Raw genomic sequence first — 17,695 nt, forward strand, 5'->3', positions numbered from 1 at the left:
ACTACAACTTTAACTCTGTTACATAATGGATGAAACATGTACAAACGATTTTTCAAAATTTTCTTCTCTTATGCTTCCACTGCCCCCTTGTTTTTATATCTACACCCCTCCAATTGCACCTGAGGCTATTATTGCTCCCCTGGATTGGTCCAGCATCCCCCAGGGGGCAGTATCACCTATTTTGGGAACCTCTGACTGGACTCTTACCCAGTGAAAAAGTTCTACAATTGCTAACTACTTGGGTATTATTATTTTAGCTACTAATAAAATAATAATAGCTCATGTAAGCTTGAAAGAATTTATTTTGTGACTGTAAAACATATGTTACTATTGATTAGACAGTTTATTCAATTCAGTTAGTGTTTATTAAGTACATACTCTGTGCAAGGCAGTGTACTAGATGCCGAGGTAAAATGATGAAAAATTACAAATTCCCTGCCCTTAAGGGAGAGGGAGGAGGAAGTTAAAACATGTATACAAATGTAATAGAAGATAGAATGTAATGAGTCAAAGAAGAGGCAGGAAGTAGCGTTGTGAGAAATTGAAAGAGAAAAAAATGACTTCTTTCACCTGGATGGGGGATAGAGGGAAGAGAAGGCAGAGAAGATTTCGTGAAAGAAGTGGCATCTGAATTGTCCTGGAACAGAAGGGAGGAGCTTTAATCAATTGAGATGGAATAGAAAAGTTCTGTTCCAAGAATGGGGTATAGCATAAGCAAAAGTGAGAAGACGCAAGAGGATGACCATAAAGAAATTCATTTTTAGTTAGGGGAAAGGGAACAATCATTTATTAAGGACTTATTATGTGCCAGTAACTGTGATAAGTGCTTTACACATAGATACTCATTTGTGCTCATTTATAATTACTCATTTGATCTTTACAATGAACTATGAAGTTGTTGTTCAGTTGTTTCAGTCATTTCCAACTCTGTTTTGAGGTTTTCTTGGTAGAGATAGTGAAGTGGTTTGCCATTTCCTTTTCCAGCTCGTCTTATAGATGAGGAATTGAGGCAAACAGGGTTAAGTGACTTTCTCAGGGTCACATAGCTAGTAAGTGTCTGAGACTGGATTTGAACTTGGGAAGATGATAGATACCATTATTATTATCCTTATTTTACAATAAATATAACCAAGGCAGACAAAGTGATTTACGTAGAATTACACCACTTAGTAAGTGTCTGAGGCCAGATTTGATTACAGGCCCAGGGCTGTATCTATCCCCATGTTGCCTAGCTGATTAGTTAACAAATGCATTAATACATCTCACAAATTTAAATTTAACCTATATGGCTTGAAATCACAAGATGATCTTTTAAGCCATTGGATGAACCAGTTTTTCCTTTTTTCAAAATATGTGGAATAATAACATAGTTACAAGTTAATAAGGTAATTATACTTGATGCTTTTATTTGATATAGGACTTTATATTTTTTAAAGTATTTTCATGCAGATATGAAAAGGAGATACTGTAAATCTTAGAAGCCAAGTTAAGTAATTTATCCTGGATTACCCAAGAAGTTTTTGGCAAACCTGAGATTAGAACACAGGTCTCCTAATTGCTATTCTTGTGATTCTTTTTGGACACCAAGATCATTCTTCTGCAGTTATATTATCACTTAACATTAACTTCATTTTTAAAGAAGAAAACAATTGGATTGAAAGCCATTGGTTTTTTGTTTGTTTGAGAAATTGATGTTGTTTCAGTTCATATTTTTCAGTTAATCTACCTTTATTCAGCACCTGCTATATATTGGGCACTATGCTAAGACCTAGGGATACAAGAATGGTAAAACAATCCCTGCCCTCAGGGAGCTCACAATCTAATCAGGGAAACAATAAGCAAACAAATATATGTAAACATGCTATATATAGGATAAATAGGAAATAATTAAAAGAGGGACTGTACTAGATTTAAGGAGGATTGGGAAAGATTTCCTTTGTTGCGACCCCATATGGGATCACAACCCACAGTTTAAGAGGCACTGAAGGAGTCCTGAGTGGAAAAAGTTTAAGAAGCTCTGCTTTAGAAGATAGGATTTTAGTTGGGACTAAAAAGAAGACTAAGAAGGCAATATGAAGAGATGAGAAGGGAAAGGATTCCAGACATGGGACAGCCAGAGAAAATACCTGGAGCTGAGATGAAATGTTTTGTTTACCAGGAGGCTGGTGTCACTAGGCCAAAAAATACTTCTGAGATCACCAAGTGAAGTGGTAGAGAGGGAGAAGAGCAGAAGGCCCAGACTGGAACCCTGAGGGACATGTGTGATTAGAAGGTGTGATCTGGAGGAGGACCCAGCAAAGGAGATTGAGACTGAGAAGGAGCAGTTAGGTAGGAGAAGAACTAGGAGCAAGTGGTGTCCCAAAAATCTAGAGAGAAGAGAGTATCAAGGAGGAGAGGCTGAGTAATAGAGTCACAGGCTTCAGAGAGGTCGAGGACAATGAGGATTGGAAGGCCATTGGATTTGGTGATTAAGAGATCATTGGTAACTTTGGAGAGAGCAGTTTTGGTGAAATGATGAACACTTTCATGAATAACAGCTCACAAGGTGTTAAGAAAAGAGTGAGAGCTTTCTTGTGTGTAGGATTCTGCTTGTCAAGAATGAAAGCAGATTGAAACTTATCTTAATAGAATACATTCTAGGAAGTTGCCTGAAGATGTGACCTTTCAAGGCTTCATGTAGCTAAAAAGTTTCAGAGGCCTGAAAAATCTACTTCTGTATATAATAAATATGTTGGTAAAGTTTTGTGTTGGTTTGGATATATGATTCCAATTAACATAATTAACATTTTAAAGCTGTTTATATTTAATTTATCATTGCTTTCTGGTGAACAGTGACTTCTAACACTAAGGTTTTTATCATCTGATCTCTCTGTCAAAGAATTAATGAGGTATGTTGAGGGAGAGGGGATAGCAGAGAAATTAAATGCAACTGTGAAAGGAATGTATTTGTAAGGTTAACTTAGAATCAGGAAAAACCTGACATAGAACAGTTACTTATGATTTGAAACCAAGCAAGACCCTTAATCTTTCTGAACCTTGGTTCTCCCCTTTGTAATCTGGAAATAGCACAGTTTACTCTAATGAGGGTTGTAGGATCATGGATTTAGGTAAAGTGAACCTAAGGTTACCCATGGAATAAAGAAGATCTGGGATTTTTGAACACCAGTCTTCTTAATATAAAGCTGGAGAGCATTCCTTTGCACATTCTGCCATACATTATTTCCCTAGATCTTAACCTAGGAATGTTGTTATTAAGAAACTACTTGGTAAACCTTAAAAATGATATGTAAATGTGAAACACTTGGATGGACATATACGAGGTATGACTCCACTGTATTGAGATCAATATATTTGTGTCTAGCTTGTGGCATTAGTCTCACGTAAATTTCCAGTGGTCAGTTACTGTAAAGATCTTCCTTGTTGTGGGCTTCTTGAATGGCCTAATTGTTGGAATTTTGTTTCTGATTTTCTTTTACTTTGGATAGCTTTTTAAAAAAATTATTGGGAATGTATAAAAAAAGACTTTTGTAAACTACTACTCTGTTCCAGGTTTTGAAGGAATGGAATTCTGTTTTATTTTAGTAGATGACAAGAGTGTCATGCAAAGATGAATATATGAAAGAATAAAATGAATGGACTAGCAGGATGCATTATAAAGAGCCTGAATGGTTCTTTACAGTTGACAGGTCAGGCCTTTGGTATAGATAATACTCTTTATTTTTTCTAAAACTTTTTAGTGTTATTTTATTGAAAATTTTTCTTCAGAAAATTAGAAAGCAAATGGCTGAAACCTCCCTAAGTCATGCTGTAGTTCAGGCTTATTTTGGAGGAAGGAGGTGAATTATTTCTTGGTTTAGGGCTAGAGAAGATGGAATTTGTGAGATTAAATTATGTGGTTTAAAGTTAACAGAAGAAAATGAATATTAGAAGTTTGGGCAGGCGATAACCCTAGTCACTGCACTTTCTGATCCTTTAACTTTTCTTGATGTAGTATTATCTTGGGGGGAGGGAGGAGAGAGGAGATGAGAAAACGAGGACATTGTATGCTTGAGGGAGAAATTACGTGGAGAACATTATTCAGAAGAACAGTCTTTCAAGCAGGAAACATGAAGGTACTAATATTTCAGTTCTTCACTATTTTGTTTCTTGATACTGGAAATCATCAAATTTTTTATTTTAATAAGGGAAGGACCAAATCCTGAAGGGGAAGAAGGGCAGCTTAATGTTATTAAGTATATAAGTGAATTGTAACATATAAAGTCGCAATGGGTGACTGTTTAAATAATTGCAAAATGCAGTTAAATGCTAGAATGAGGTATGGAAAAATCTTGGCATCATCTTTTAGAAAAGTCAATTTTTTAAAAAGTAACAGTGCCACACACGAAAGGATTTATGTTCCTGAATAGCTTGAAGTTTTAAAATTATAATTAGTGCTTTTAAAAAGAAGAAAAATTTACTTGTTAAATACAAAGTATAGATAATAAAATTTAATTATTTAAAAAGTTACATGTACCTCGTATTTCTGCCAGTAGTGCCAGAATGTCTCTAGTACAAATTTGTTTAAATCTACTTAATATTGCTAACTGTATTGATTTATGTGATGGAAATTATCACCTTTTCCATTTTATTTAAATGAACAATATTTTTTTTGGTGAAAGCATGTAGAACACTCTAACATAACATTAAAAGAAAAAATAACCACTAACTTTCCAAAATACTATAGAAGACCAAAAGGGCTCTCAAAGTTGGCACAAAGCCTTTTTAGGCTTCACTCTGTGTTACTTTAACAAAGACAGCTTTCTTCCATGACTACTTTAAGGGTCTCTTAAAGCCTTTGGTTAGGGTAGGTGGAGGGATTTACTAAGACTAACCCTTATTTTTGTATCTGTACTGATAGTATTTATGGAGTAAATCCTTGTATATCTTTTTTTTAGGGGGGGCGGGGAAGCAAAACAGTCAAGGTTAAGTGATTTGCTCAGGGTTACGCAGCTAGTTAAGTGTCATGTGTCTGAGGCCGAATTTATTTGTTTCTTTTGCTAGGCCATGGGGTTAAGTGACTTGTCCAGGTTCACACAGCTAGTGGAATGTTTTGTGACTGAGGCCGGATTTGAACTCAGGTCCTCCTGAGTCCAGGGCCTGTGTCTATCCACTGTGCCACCTAGCTGCCCCTTCTGAGGCAGAATTTGAACTCAAGTCCTTTTGACTCCATGACTAGTGCTCTATCCACTGCGCCACCTAGCTGCCCCAGCTTTTCTTAATTTATCATTTGAAAAAGAAAATCACAGTCTCTTTAAAGTGTGGTGGTTTTCCATGGACATGGCATTAGAAATCAGTAATTTCAGTAAAGAAAACAAGCACTCAAACTCAGCAGGCCTCCATATAACTTGGCTTTTAGTGAGTAGTCTTAGCACAAATACTGACTTTCCTAAATGGGTTAAATGTTATGATGTGAAGTTTAACTAATAACGTGTTAGCATCTTTTTAATAGCTTACTTTGTATATTCATAGTTAATTCCCAGTTCTGTTGCTTCATTCAGATGGATTGTTTAATCTTACATGAAACTCATAAAGCATCTACAACAAACTTGTCAAGATAAGCTCATTTTCTTTCCTGAAATCTCAGTATGCTTCCTTTCACTAACTTTATAATAGGCAGTAACAGTTACTCTATGGTTATAATAAAATATTTGATAATAACAGTGTTTTAAGATTTTAGTAGTCAGCAGTTATGTAGATAAATAAAAGTAGTTGTTCAGTCTTAAATCCAGGTGGTGTGGAAAATGCATCATAGTTCGGCATTGTAATTTTGAAATCCCAAAGAAATAAAGTTAAGATTTCACTTTTTCATTTATACATCAACTTTTTAATAAGTACCTAGCATTTAATTTTAGCTCTAGGCATAAATTTTGGAACTATATGAACTATTTGGCTAAAATAAATTGAGAATTATCACATACTATAAATACAACCTTTAAAAATAATTTTAAAAATTGGTCTATTACCCGTTTTTAGATTAATTAATTTTTAGTTTTCAACAATTGCTTCCATAAGCTTTTGAGTTTTAAGTTTTCTCTCCCTCCCTCCACACCTCCCTCCCCAAGATGGCGTGCAATCTGATATAGGCTCTACATATACAATCCTATTAAACATGTTTTCACATTAGTCATGTTGTAAAGAAGAATTAAAACCAATAGGAGGAGCCACAAGAAAGAAGAAACAAAATAAAACAGAAGAAAAATAAGATGCTTTGATCTGCATTCAAACTCCATAGTTCTTTTTCTGGATATGGATAGAATTTTCCATCATGAGACTTTTGGAGATGTCTTAGATCCTCGCATTGCAGAGAAGAGCTAAGTCTATCAAAGTGAGTCATTGTACAACGTGGTTGTTGCTGTGTACAATGTTCTCCTGGTTCTGCTCGCTTCACTCAGTATCAAATATATACATATACAAATATATATATATATACAAATCTTTCAGGTTTTTCTGAAGTCTGCTTGCTTATCATTTCTTATAGCACAATAGTATTCCATTACATTCATATACCACTACTTGTTCAGCCATTCCACAATTGATGGGCATCCCCTCAATTTCTAATTCTTTGCCACCATAGATAGAGCTGCTAGAAATATTTTTGTACATGTGGGTCCTTTTCCCATTCATTACCTGTTTTTGCATATGGAAACTTAAAATGTAACTAGATTGGCATATTAAGAGTAGCTTACAAGTTTGAATGAGAAAGTTTTATTTAAATTCTTTAGCTCTTGGTAACATTTGTTTATTGAGAAATAACTAATCATTAAAATTTCACCAAGGCTTATTTAGCTAAATAATCAGCAGTGAAATTTTTGTTGGATTAAATAATTGAAGAATTGAATTTTTTTCCCCATAATCTCCTCCAACCCCTTGTGGTAGGAACAATATCCTAACTTCTTGTTCCAATGCAAGTTAGGCTGATTTTTCCTTGAAAGGTATTAAGACCGTTTCAAAACTTTGTTGGCTGAGGGGCCTTAAAGATACACACCACTGATTTCTACAAAAATGCCTCAAACTTCTTTAAGCACTCTGGTGCTTGCCTGGTGGAAAACAGTGTGGAACTTGGGCAAGAGAGTTTTGCTTGGCTGAATTAATTAGAAGTATCCTCAGTGCCTCTTCTTCAATATCCTTCTATGATAGCTAAGTAAATCTTTTGTTAACTGTTGAATGATCTGCAAGTGTCCCATTTTGTTCTGGTATTGAACTTAAATTACCAGAGGACTGGCCTTACTTAGTCAAACCCAGACCAGAACACTTCCATCCTCACTTTGTCAAAAGTAACTGTTACCTATTACTGTTTGTCTTAATGCCAAAGCTGCTTATTAATGGATTTGAATAGAATTCCTAGAAGTAAACTCTGATACAAATTTGGAACAGTGGCAAGGAATTAGTGCCAGGACATCTTCTGGAAAAACAAACAAATTGTGTTCTGCAGGTTTATCTATAAAATTTAACGTCTAAGTTTAGTTTACATGACAGTTTTAAGTAACACTCTCTCCTTACCATAACTTTTTTATTTTGTAGTATTACTGTTCCAATCCACGTCCCATACCAAAAAAAGGTATCGGTTATGTTCAATTCAGCAAACTTTTATATCATACTTATTGTGTATAAGGTGTGTTGCTAGGTGGGGTTACAGAAGCAAAAATAAAACAGTTCCTGCCTTCCACAAGCTTTCATCCTAGTATATGAGGAGAAAAACTGCTATCAGAAATGTGTTCCCAAACAAGTTCTTCATTCTGTCATCAAGAAGCGCAGTGCTGAGAGACAGCTCTGGATTCAAGGTGTAGTGCTAGTCTCATTTGTTTTTCTCCTTGCCCTTCTCCAGTTCTGGGAAGGTTAAATATAAAAATGTTATTTCTTGTCTTCCACTAACCAATCTGGAAGAGGTAGAATACTTAATTAAAAGAAAAAGAAGAAATGTAGAATTGGGTACTTAAAAATGTATGTAAAAGTTGTGAATTGAAAACTATTTGAGAGGTTAAAAGCAGTATAACTAAAGGAAGATAAATCAGAGTTGAAATTTGGGTGTTGCATATTTAAAAAACAGACAACAAAATGCATTATGAGATTTAATTTATGTTATTATCACAGATATTTTCTTTACTCCTAAGGGATGGAATGGTGCTGAAAATAAATGTGAACAAATTGTTATTATGTTCAAGAAACTTATACCTGAGGAGATGAGGTGTATATTTATAGAAAAAATAATACGTGACTTAAAACTGAAAGACTTTCTGGTACAACATTTTCATTTTACAAATAAGGAAGCTGAGGTCCAGGACTGAGATTTTCTCAAATAAAATTCATTTTAACAGGATTTATTAAGAATGCCTTATAGGACTATCACTCCCTCCTGGTTTTTCCAGAGGAGGTGTCCCTCACAATTCTGTCTTGGGCTCTCTTTTCTTCTCCCTCTATGCTACTTCACTTGGTGATTTCATCAGCTTCCATAAACTTTTAATTACTATTTATGTGATGATGATTCTCTTTATTAAAAAATATTTTATTTCTTCCCCAATTACAGGTAGAAACAATTTTTAACATTCATTTTAAAAAATTTGAGTTCCAAATACTCTCCTTCCTTCTGCTCCCCCCTTGGTGAGAAGGCAGACAATTTGATATAGGTTATGCAAGAGCAGTCATGCAAAATTTATTTCCATATTGTTCATGATGTTGTGAGAGAAAACACAGATCCGCGCCCCCTCCCCCCAAAAACACCCAAGAAAAATAAAGAAAGTAAAAATAAAGTTGGCTTCAATTTGCATTCAGACTTCACATCGGTTCTTTCTCTGAAGGTGGTGTTTTTCATCATAAGGCCTTTGGAATTCTTAGATCATTGTATTGCTGAAAATAGCTAAGTCATTTCACAGTTGATCATTCTGCAGTATTATTGCATTATACCATTCTTCTGGTTCTGCTCACTTCACTTTGCATCAGTTTATGTAAGTCTTTCCAGTTTTTTCTGAAAGCATCCTGCTTGTCATTTCGTATAGGACAGTAGTATTCCATCACAATCATATACCACAACTTGTTCAACCATTCTCCAATTGATGAGCATCCCCTCAATTTCCAATTCTTTGCCATCACAAAAAAGCTGCTATAAATATTTTTGTACGTATAGGTCCTTTTCCTTTTTTTTTTTTAAACTCTTTGGGATATTATTAGTGGTATTGCTAGGTCAATTACTAGTTCCAAATTGCTCTCCAGAATAGTTGAATCAGTTCTCAACTCCATCAACAATGCTGTAGTGCCCCAAATTTCCCATATTCCCTCCAACATTTGTTATTTTCTCTTTCTATCATGTTAGCCTATCTGGTAGGTGTGAGGTGGTACTTCAGAGTTGTTTTAATTCATATTTCTCTAATCAATAATGATTTAGAGCATTTTTTTCATATGACTATAAATAGCTTTGATTTCATCTGAGAACTGCCTGTTCTTATCATATGACCATTTATCATTTGGTGAATGACTTGTATTCTTATAAATTTGACTCAGTTCTCTGTATTTGAGTAATGAGGTCTTTATCATAGAAATTTGCTGTAAATTTTTTTACACAGTTACGATTCCTAACTGTATTTCCCTCTATCCTACTTCCCCATTTATCCTACTCTCCTTTCACCTTGTCCATTCTCACAAGCGTTTTACTTCTCACTTTTACCTCCCCAACCAGCCTCCCTTCTGTTAGCCTCCCCCCTTTCTCTTATCCCATTCCCCTCCTACTTCACTGTAAGGCAAGATAGATTTCTATTTTATTCCCTCACTGAGCCAATTCTAATGAGAGTAAGGTTCAAGTGTTATTTGCTGCCACCACCCTCCCGTCTTCCCCTTTCACACCTCTTTTATGTTAATTAATTTACTCTGTTCTACCTCTTTCTTCCCCCTTCTCCCAGTACATCCCTCTTTTTCACCTCTTCATCTTAGTTTTTAGAAAACTTCCCATCATAGTCAACTTAAGCCTGTGCCTTCTTATATATACTCCTTCTAACTGCCCTAGTAATGATAAACTTCTTAGGAGTAACAAGTATCATCTTTGCATGTAAGAAAGTAAACATTTTAACCTTATTGAATCACTTAGGACTTCTCTTTCCTGTTTACCTTTTTATGTTTCTCTTGAGTCTTGTATTTGAAAGTCAGACTTTTTATTCAGCTCTTGTCTTTTCATCTGGAATGCTTGAAAGTACTCCACTTCATTAAATGTCTTTTTTTTTCTTTCCTGAAGAATTATACTCAGTGCAAGAGATTTAAGGGTAGAGGACATTGTAAAGTTGAGTTAGTTTATTCTATAGTGAAAACTACAAAGTAGGATTGATGATGACCTGAGAAAGCAAATTTGGAGTAGAGTGATTAGGGGTTACTTGGGTTTTAGGAGAAGGTAGTATGTTGTATTAAATGATTAATTGCACAATAAGTGCTTGTAGGATTAGACAGGGTATTGTGAACACTGATGATTGAGGACTGACAATTCATGGATTTGGAACTTGAGCTGGGCTATGTAGTAAGGGCAGAATTGAAATGGGAGAGAAGGTACTTCAGGGAGAAGAATGTACAGAAGAATACATGAATCAGCTGGATCATGAGTTTTTTCCATGTTTTAATTTTAGATAATAGAATATTTTGCAGACTTTTAGACTAACCCCTTCCCCCCACCTCCACTCTTTTCTCTTTTTGTTAATTTTAGATATGGCATAATCTCCCTTATCCAGAGACCCTTTTAAAATAATCTTTTTTTATATAAATAATCAGTTATTTATACAAATAACTAAATAAAGAACCTCTTCCCAAGTTTGCCACTTTTCAGTTTTGCTGATTTTATGGGAAAAGATACTTTTTCAAATACGCTCTCTTTTTAATTCAGATTTTCATGTTGGTTATAACTATGGGAGATGGACTTTCCCTTTAATAGGGTAGGTGTTCCAACTCCAGGCATATGTAAGCAGCTTGCTGTTGGTGATTTGTATTTTTTTTTAATAGATGGAGTCTAAGATGATTCACTTCCTGTTGTGCTCTCTAGTTAAATGTGCAACCCTTTAATTGGTGCTTTAAAGGAGACACGTATTTCACTGTGTTCTGCTTGTCTATTGTCTGACTCTCTTCCTTTCTATTATATTATAAATTGAGAGCTAGAATGGACCTCAGAAGTTATCTCATCCAATCCTATCATTCAATCAATTAATCAATAAACATTTATTAAGCACCTAGTATGTGCCAGGTATTATGCTACAAAAAGAGGTACAAAAAGAGGCAAAAGACAGACCCTTCCCTTAAGGAGCTTACAGTCTAAAGGGGGAGACAATATGCTAACAAATCTGTACAAGGCAAACTATATACAGTATAAATAGGAAATAATTGTAAGGGAGAAAGAATTAAGAGGAGGGAATACCTTGTGGAAGATGGGGTTTTAGTTCTGATTTAAAGGGAGCCAGAGAGATCAGTAGTTGGAGCAGAGGAGGGAGAATATTTCCAGGTATGATGGCAGCCAGAGAAAATGCCTGGAGCCGAGAGATGGAATGTCTTGTTGGCAGAGTGTCGATGAGACCAGGGGCATTGGTTCGAAAGAGTATGTGTTGGGAATTAGGGTATAAGAAGACTAGAAATTTAGGAGGTGGCTAAGTTGTGAAGGGCTTTGAATACCAAACAGAGTATTTTGTATTTGTTCTTAGAGTTGATAGGAGGTCATTGGAGTTTATGAAGTAAGGGACCTGAGCTTTAGGAAAATCATTATGGGTGTTGAATGGAGGATGGGTTGAAGTGGGAAGAGGCTTGAGGCAGGCAAATCCACCAGCAGGCTATTGTAGTGCTTCAGGCATGAGGTGATGAGGGCCTGTACTAGAGATGGTGGCGGGATCAGAGGAGAGAAAGGGGCTATTTGAGGGATGTTGTGTGACTATTGGGAGGTGAGAGATAGTGAGGAATCCAGGATGACTTCATGGGTTGTGAGCCTGAGGGATTGGGAGGACGGTGTTGCCTCTGCATTAATAAGGAAAGTAGAAAAGGGAGAAGATTTAGGGAGAAAGATAATGTGAGTTTTAAACTAGACATAATTAGAGATGCTTGCTAGATATCCATTTTGAGATGTCTGAAAGGCAGTTGGAGATGTGAGATTGGAGGTAAACAGACTGAGGCAGGTAAGTGGATTTGAGAATCATCTTCACCATAGAAATTGTAACTAAATCCACGGGAGCTGCTGAGATTACCAAGTATTAGAGAAGGAGAAGAGGGCCCAAAATAGAACCCTTTCGGATATCAATGGTGGAATCGGAAGTAAGAAGTTCTGAGAGGTTGCAGAATTTACCAAATATCATCCGCATATAGTAGATGAAAGGAAAGGTAAAAGTGTGGAGAAGTAAAATGAGCTGAAATGATTTTGTGTTCTTGCAGGAGAGAATTTAGACCCTTTTTTTTGTTTGTTTGTTTGTTTAGAAAAGTCAAACAGTAATAAAGCAAAATGAGGAAAACACAAATAAATGAAAAAGTCTGCAGCAGAATGAAGCAGCTCTCCAAATTGACATATATTGAATTATAGCTAGTGTGATTCCAATATAGAATTAAATGCTTAGTGGACTAAAGTTAATTTTTCACATTCTTTGAAATTAAAATGTAATTTCTTCTTTAGCCTGTTTTATCTCATTTAAGGATTTATCCCGTAAGTAGTTAAAGCTAGAATGTTAGAATCATAGAACTTTAGAGAATGGGACCTTAGAATTAATCTACTTCTTTTTCTTACCTAATGAGTAAAACTTCTTAAGATCTCTGAAAGTTGCTCATCTACCCTCTCATACTACTAAGGGGGAGCTCAGTATCTAACAAGCCAATTCCTTTTTGGAGCATAAGATTTGGAGCTGAAAGGAATTGTTTACTGTGACTTCTTCAATTGAGAGAAGTGAAGCCCAGGGAGGTTAAATTATTTTACCCAAGATTCCTTTGAAGCAGGGCCAGGATTTGAATACATTTCTTTTGATTCTAAATCAAGGACTTCTTCTGCTTTACCATGGCAGTCTATAATTCTGTTGTTAAAATGTTTTTCTTCATATTGAGCTGAAGTCTTCCTCTTTAACTTCCACTCATTATTTATAATTCTGGGTCCTGAAGCAACAAAAAATAAGACTGTCTCTGATATGGGAGAACTTCAGATATTTCAAGCCAGTTTTTTTCTCTCCTCTAATCTTTATTTTAAGTTCAACACACCCTTTCCCTCCCAACTTCATTCTTTCAACTCTTCTTAAAGTATTTGTTTTAGGCTGTGCTTTTAAAACCCTAGTTAACCCTCCTTTTGACTTTTCACTTTGCCAATTTAGCTCTTAGAATAAAGTGTCCCGCACTGCCCATATGATTCCAGATGTGGTATGAGCAGTTTAATGTGTATTGCTTTCCTCAGTTGGGATTCTGTGCTTTTATTAATATTTAAATTGATAAGCTGATACCTCAGGCTGAGTGCTGTTGATTGTTCTTAGTGTTTCCTTTTCTTTGGGGTTAGGTGTGTGGCTGGGGTAAGTCACTCTTGATATCTTAGCAACCCTTAATAAGAATTATTTTTGTTTATTTAAAACACATGTGGGTCTGTGCACACAAACAGATGAAGAAAAAGTAAAACAGCCCAAAGATAAAAATGGGAGATTTATAGCAGTATAGAAGTAGATTATTCCCTAGAGCACTTCCAGAAATACCAACCTTGCAGATTTGGAGAATCTTAGGAGTAGCTATGAAGAAATTTAAATATAATTCATTTGTTAATTGCTCAAAATTTTGCCCTTAAAAAAATGACTTCTGGTGCCAAGATGACAGAGTGAAAAAGGAATCCATTGAAGCCCTCCCAAATTCCCCTCAAAACAACTGGAAAACCTCCTCAGAATTGGTCTAGGAGCAGGGAAGCAGCTTACCAGCCTAGAAGGAAAGGTCTGTCTCACTGAGGTGGGAGGGGAACAAGGTCCAACATTGGCAGCAGCAACCAGTCTCACAGCAGGAGGCCTGTGGCAAAAGCTCCAAGGCTGGGGCAGTCCATCATCCAGGCCCTGCCCTCCTGCAAGCCAGCAGCCTCCTATGCAAGTGAGCAGTCTGTGCAGTGGAGCAAGGTTCCAGCCCCAGCAAGGCACCAACGAAGCATTGACCCCATTGCTGACCAGTAGTGAAGCCACATCCCAGAGCTGGCCAACAGCAAGACCCTGCCTCTGGGGTCTACCAGTAGAGAGACCCTTTTTCCATAGCAGGCCAGCAGCTATAAACTCCACACCCAAGGGAGGACAACAGGGAAACTCCACCCCCAAGGAGCTAATCCCTGAATTCCAGTGAAAGCCATCAGTAAGACCCAGAGCCCTAGCACAAAAAGTTTGGGACTTTGTAGAACTAGAGCCCAGTTCTCACATAAAAACACCATGACACCAAAAAAAAAAAAGGCAGAATAAAATGAGTAAAAAAAAAAGAGCTTGACTATAGCAAGTTAACTATGGCGATAGGGAGGATCAAGGCATAAACTTAGAAGAGGAGAGAAGGGTCAATATACTGCATGTGAAGCTTCAAGGAAAAATCTAATTTGGTTTCAGTCCCAAAAAGAATTCCTGGAAGAGCTTAAAAAGGATATTAAAAAGCAAATTAGGGAAGTAGAAGAAAAAGTGGGAAAAGAAATGAGAGTAATGGAAGAGAATTGTGGAAAAAAAGAGTCAGTATCATGGGAAAAGATATACAAAAATTTACCAAGAAAAATAACTCCCTAAAAAATAGAATTGCCCAAATGGAAAAGGAAGTACAAAAGCTCATTGAAGAAAATGATTCCTTAAAAATTAAAATTGACAAGTGGAAATTAATGATTCTGTGAAACATTAAGTACAATAAAACAGACTCTAAAAAGTAAAAAAAAATATAGAAGAAAAGGTGAAATTTCTCATGGGAAAAACAACTGACCTAGAAAATAGATCAAAGAGAGATGATATAAGAATTATTGGACCAACTGAAAACCATGATAAGAAAAAAGCCTGGACAACCTCTTTCAAGAAATTATCAAAGAAACTGTCCTAATATATTAGAACCAGAGGACAAAATAGAAATTGAAAGAATCCACTGATTACTGCCTGAAAGAGATCCCTAAATGAAAACTCCCAGGAATATCATAGCCAAATTCCAAAGTTCACAGATCAAGGAGAAATTGCAAGCAGCCAAAAAAATCAATTTAGATATTGTGAACTGATTTTTTTTTTTTGGTTAGGCAGTAGAGTTAAGTGACTTGCCCAGGGTCACACAGCTAGTAAGTGTTATGTTTCTGAGGCCAGATTTGAACTCAGGTCCTCCTCAATCCAGGGCTGATGCTCTATCCACTACGCCACCTAGCTGCCCCAAATTTAGATATTGTGGAGTTACAGTCAGGATTATGCAGGATTTGGCAGCTTCCACATTAAAGAACTGGAGGGCTTGGAATATGTTATACTGGAAGGCAAAGGAGTTAGAATTACAACCAAGAATTACCCGTGGTATATGATTGTAATGGAATATTATTTTGCTGTTAGAAATGATGAGCAGGTGGATTTCAGAAAAATCTGGAAAGACTTACATGAACTGATGCGTAGTGAAGTGAGCAGAACCAGGAGAACGTTGTACACATTAATGGCAGTGTTGTTCTATGAGTGACTTAGCTATTCTCAGCAGTACAATGATCCATAACAATCCCAAAGGACTAATGATGAAGTATACTATCTACCTGTAGACAGAGAACTGATATTGATAGAGTACAGACTAAAGCATGCTATATTTCACTTTCTTTCTTTTTTTTCCTTTTATTTGAGTCTTCTTGTACAAAATGACTAATATGGAAATGTCTTACATAGTTGCACATGTATAACCTGTAACTGATTGCTTACCAATTTTGGGGAGGGAGGGATAGAATTTGGAACTAAAAACTTTAAATAAAAATGTTTTTAAAAATTTTGGAAAAAGAATACCAGGTGGCTAAATCATGTAGTTACAAACAGTGGGGATAGGGGGTGGCATTGTAGAAAGTGGAACCTTTCTTCCCCTCCAATTACATATAAAGATAGTTTCTAACATTTATTTTTTATAAGATTCGAGTTCAAAATTTTTCTCCTTCCTTCCTTCCTTCCTTCCTTCCTTCCTTCCTTCCTTCCTTCCTTCCTTCCTTCCTTCCTTCCTTCCTTCCTTCCTTCCTTCCTTCCTTCCTTCCTTCCTTCCTTCCTTCCTTCCTTCCTTCCTTCCTTCCTTCCTTCCTTCCTTCCTTCCTTCCCCTCTATCTTACCCAAGATGGCAAGCAATCTGATATAGGTTATACATGTGCAATCATGTTAAACATATCTCCATATTAGTCATATTGTGAAAGAAGAAACAGAACAAAAGGGCAAAACCACTCAACCCCCCCCAAAAAAAAACACCCCAAAAAGTGAATATAATATGCTCCACTCTGCATTCAGACTCCATAGTTCTTTCTGTGGATGTGGATAGAATTTTCCGTCATGAGTCTTTTGGAGTTGTCTTGGATCGTTGCATTGCTGAGAAGAGCTAAGTCTATCATAGTTGATCATCACACAGTGTTGCTGTTACTGTGTACAATGTTCTCCTGGTTCATCATCAGTTCATATAAGCCTTCCCAGGTTTTTCTGAAATCCACACACAATAGTATTCCATTACATTCATGTACCACAACTTGTTCAGCCATTCCCAAATTGATGGGCATTCCTTCAATTTCTAATTCTTTGCCACCACAAAAGGAACTGCTATAAATATTTTTGTATATGTAGGTCCTTTCCCCTTTTTTATGATCTCTTTGGGACACAGACCTAGAAGGGGTAATTGCTGGATCCTTCTCTTTGGGCATAGTTCCAGATTGCTCGCCAGAATAATTGGAATCATTTCACAACTCCGCTAACAATGCATTAGTGTTTTTTCCCCATATCTCCTCCAATATTAATCATTTTCCATTTCTGTCATATTAGCCAATCTGAAAGGTGTGAGGTGGTACCTCAGAGTTGTTTTAATTCGCATTTCTCTAATCAATTGTGATTTATAGCATTTTTATACGACTATGAATTGTTTTGATTTCTTCATCTGAAAACTGTCTATTCATACTATTTAACCATTTTTCAACTGGGGAATGACTTGTATTTTTATAAATTTGATTCAGTTCTGTACATATTTGAGAAATGAGGCCTTTATCAGAAACACTGGCTATAAAAATTGTCCCCCAGCCTTCTGCTTTCCTTCTAATCTTGACAGCCCTTTTATTTTTCAAATGAGGAAACTGAGGCCCAGAAAAATGAATCAACTTTTTCAACCAGGGTCTGTCTCATAGATAATGGTAGAACTAGACCAACTAATGACAACAGCTAATGTTCCTCTAGTGCTTTAAAAGTTTGGAAACCAGTTTACATCCATGATCTTAATTGTTTCTAATAGCTACTCTGTAATGTAGAGAATATCAGTATCATTATCCCTATTTTATAAATTTCAAAACTGAAATTCAGAGAAGTTAACTTATTTAGTATCACAGTGTTAGAAAGTATCAAAAGGGAGGTTGGAATCCATGTTCTTTCTGGGCTCAAGTCCGGTGCTTTTTCACATATACATATATGTGTGTGTGTGTATATATATATATATGTATATACTGGGCTTGTCTTTTGAATTCTAGTTCTGTGTACTTTGTAATGTGTGACATAAGCAT

At 36.1% G+C, this 17,695-nt stretch overlaps 1 protein-coding gene across 1 annotated transcript in view; it reads left to right on the plus strand.

The window, feature by feature from the left end:
- The window catches only part of CRYBG3 (crystallin beta-gamma domain containing 3), a 146,285-nt gene that overhangs the window by 50,509 nt on the left and 78,081 nt on the right, over positions 1–17,695 (plus strand).

Source organism: Phascolarctos cinereus, unplaced genomic scaffold, assembly GCF_003287225.1.
Source record: "Phascolarctos cinereus isolate Bilbo 61053 unplaced genomic scaffold, phaCin_HiC Scaffold_725;HRSCAF=1366, whole genome shotgun sequence".
Classification (NCBI taxonomy): domain Eukaryota; kingdom Metazoa; phylum Chordata; class Mammalia; order Diprotodontia; family Phascolarctidae; genus Phascolarctos; species Phascolarctos cinereus.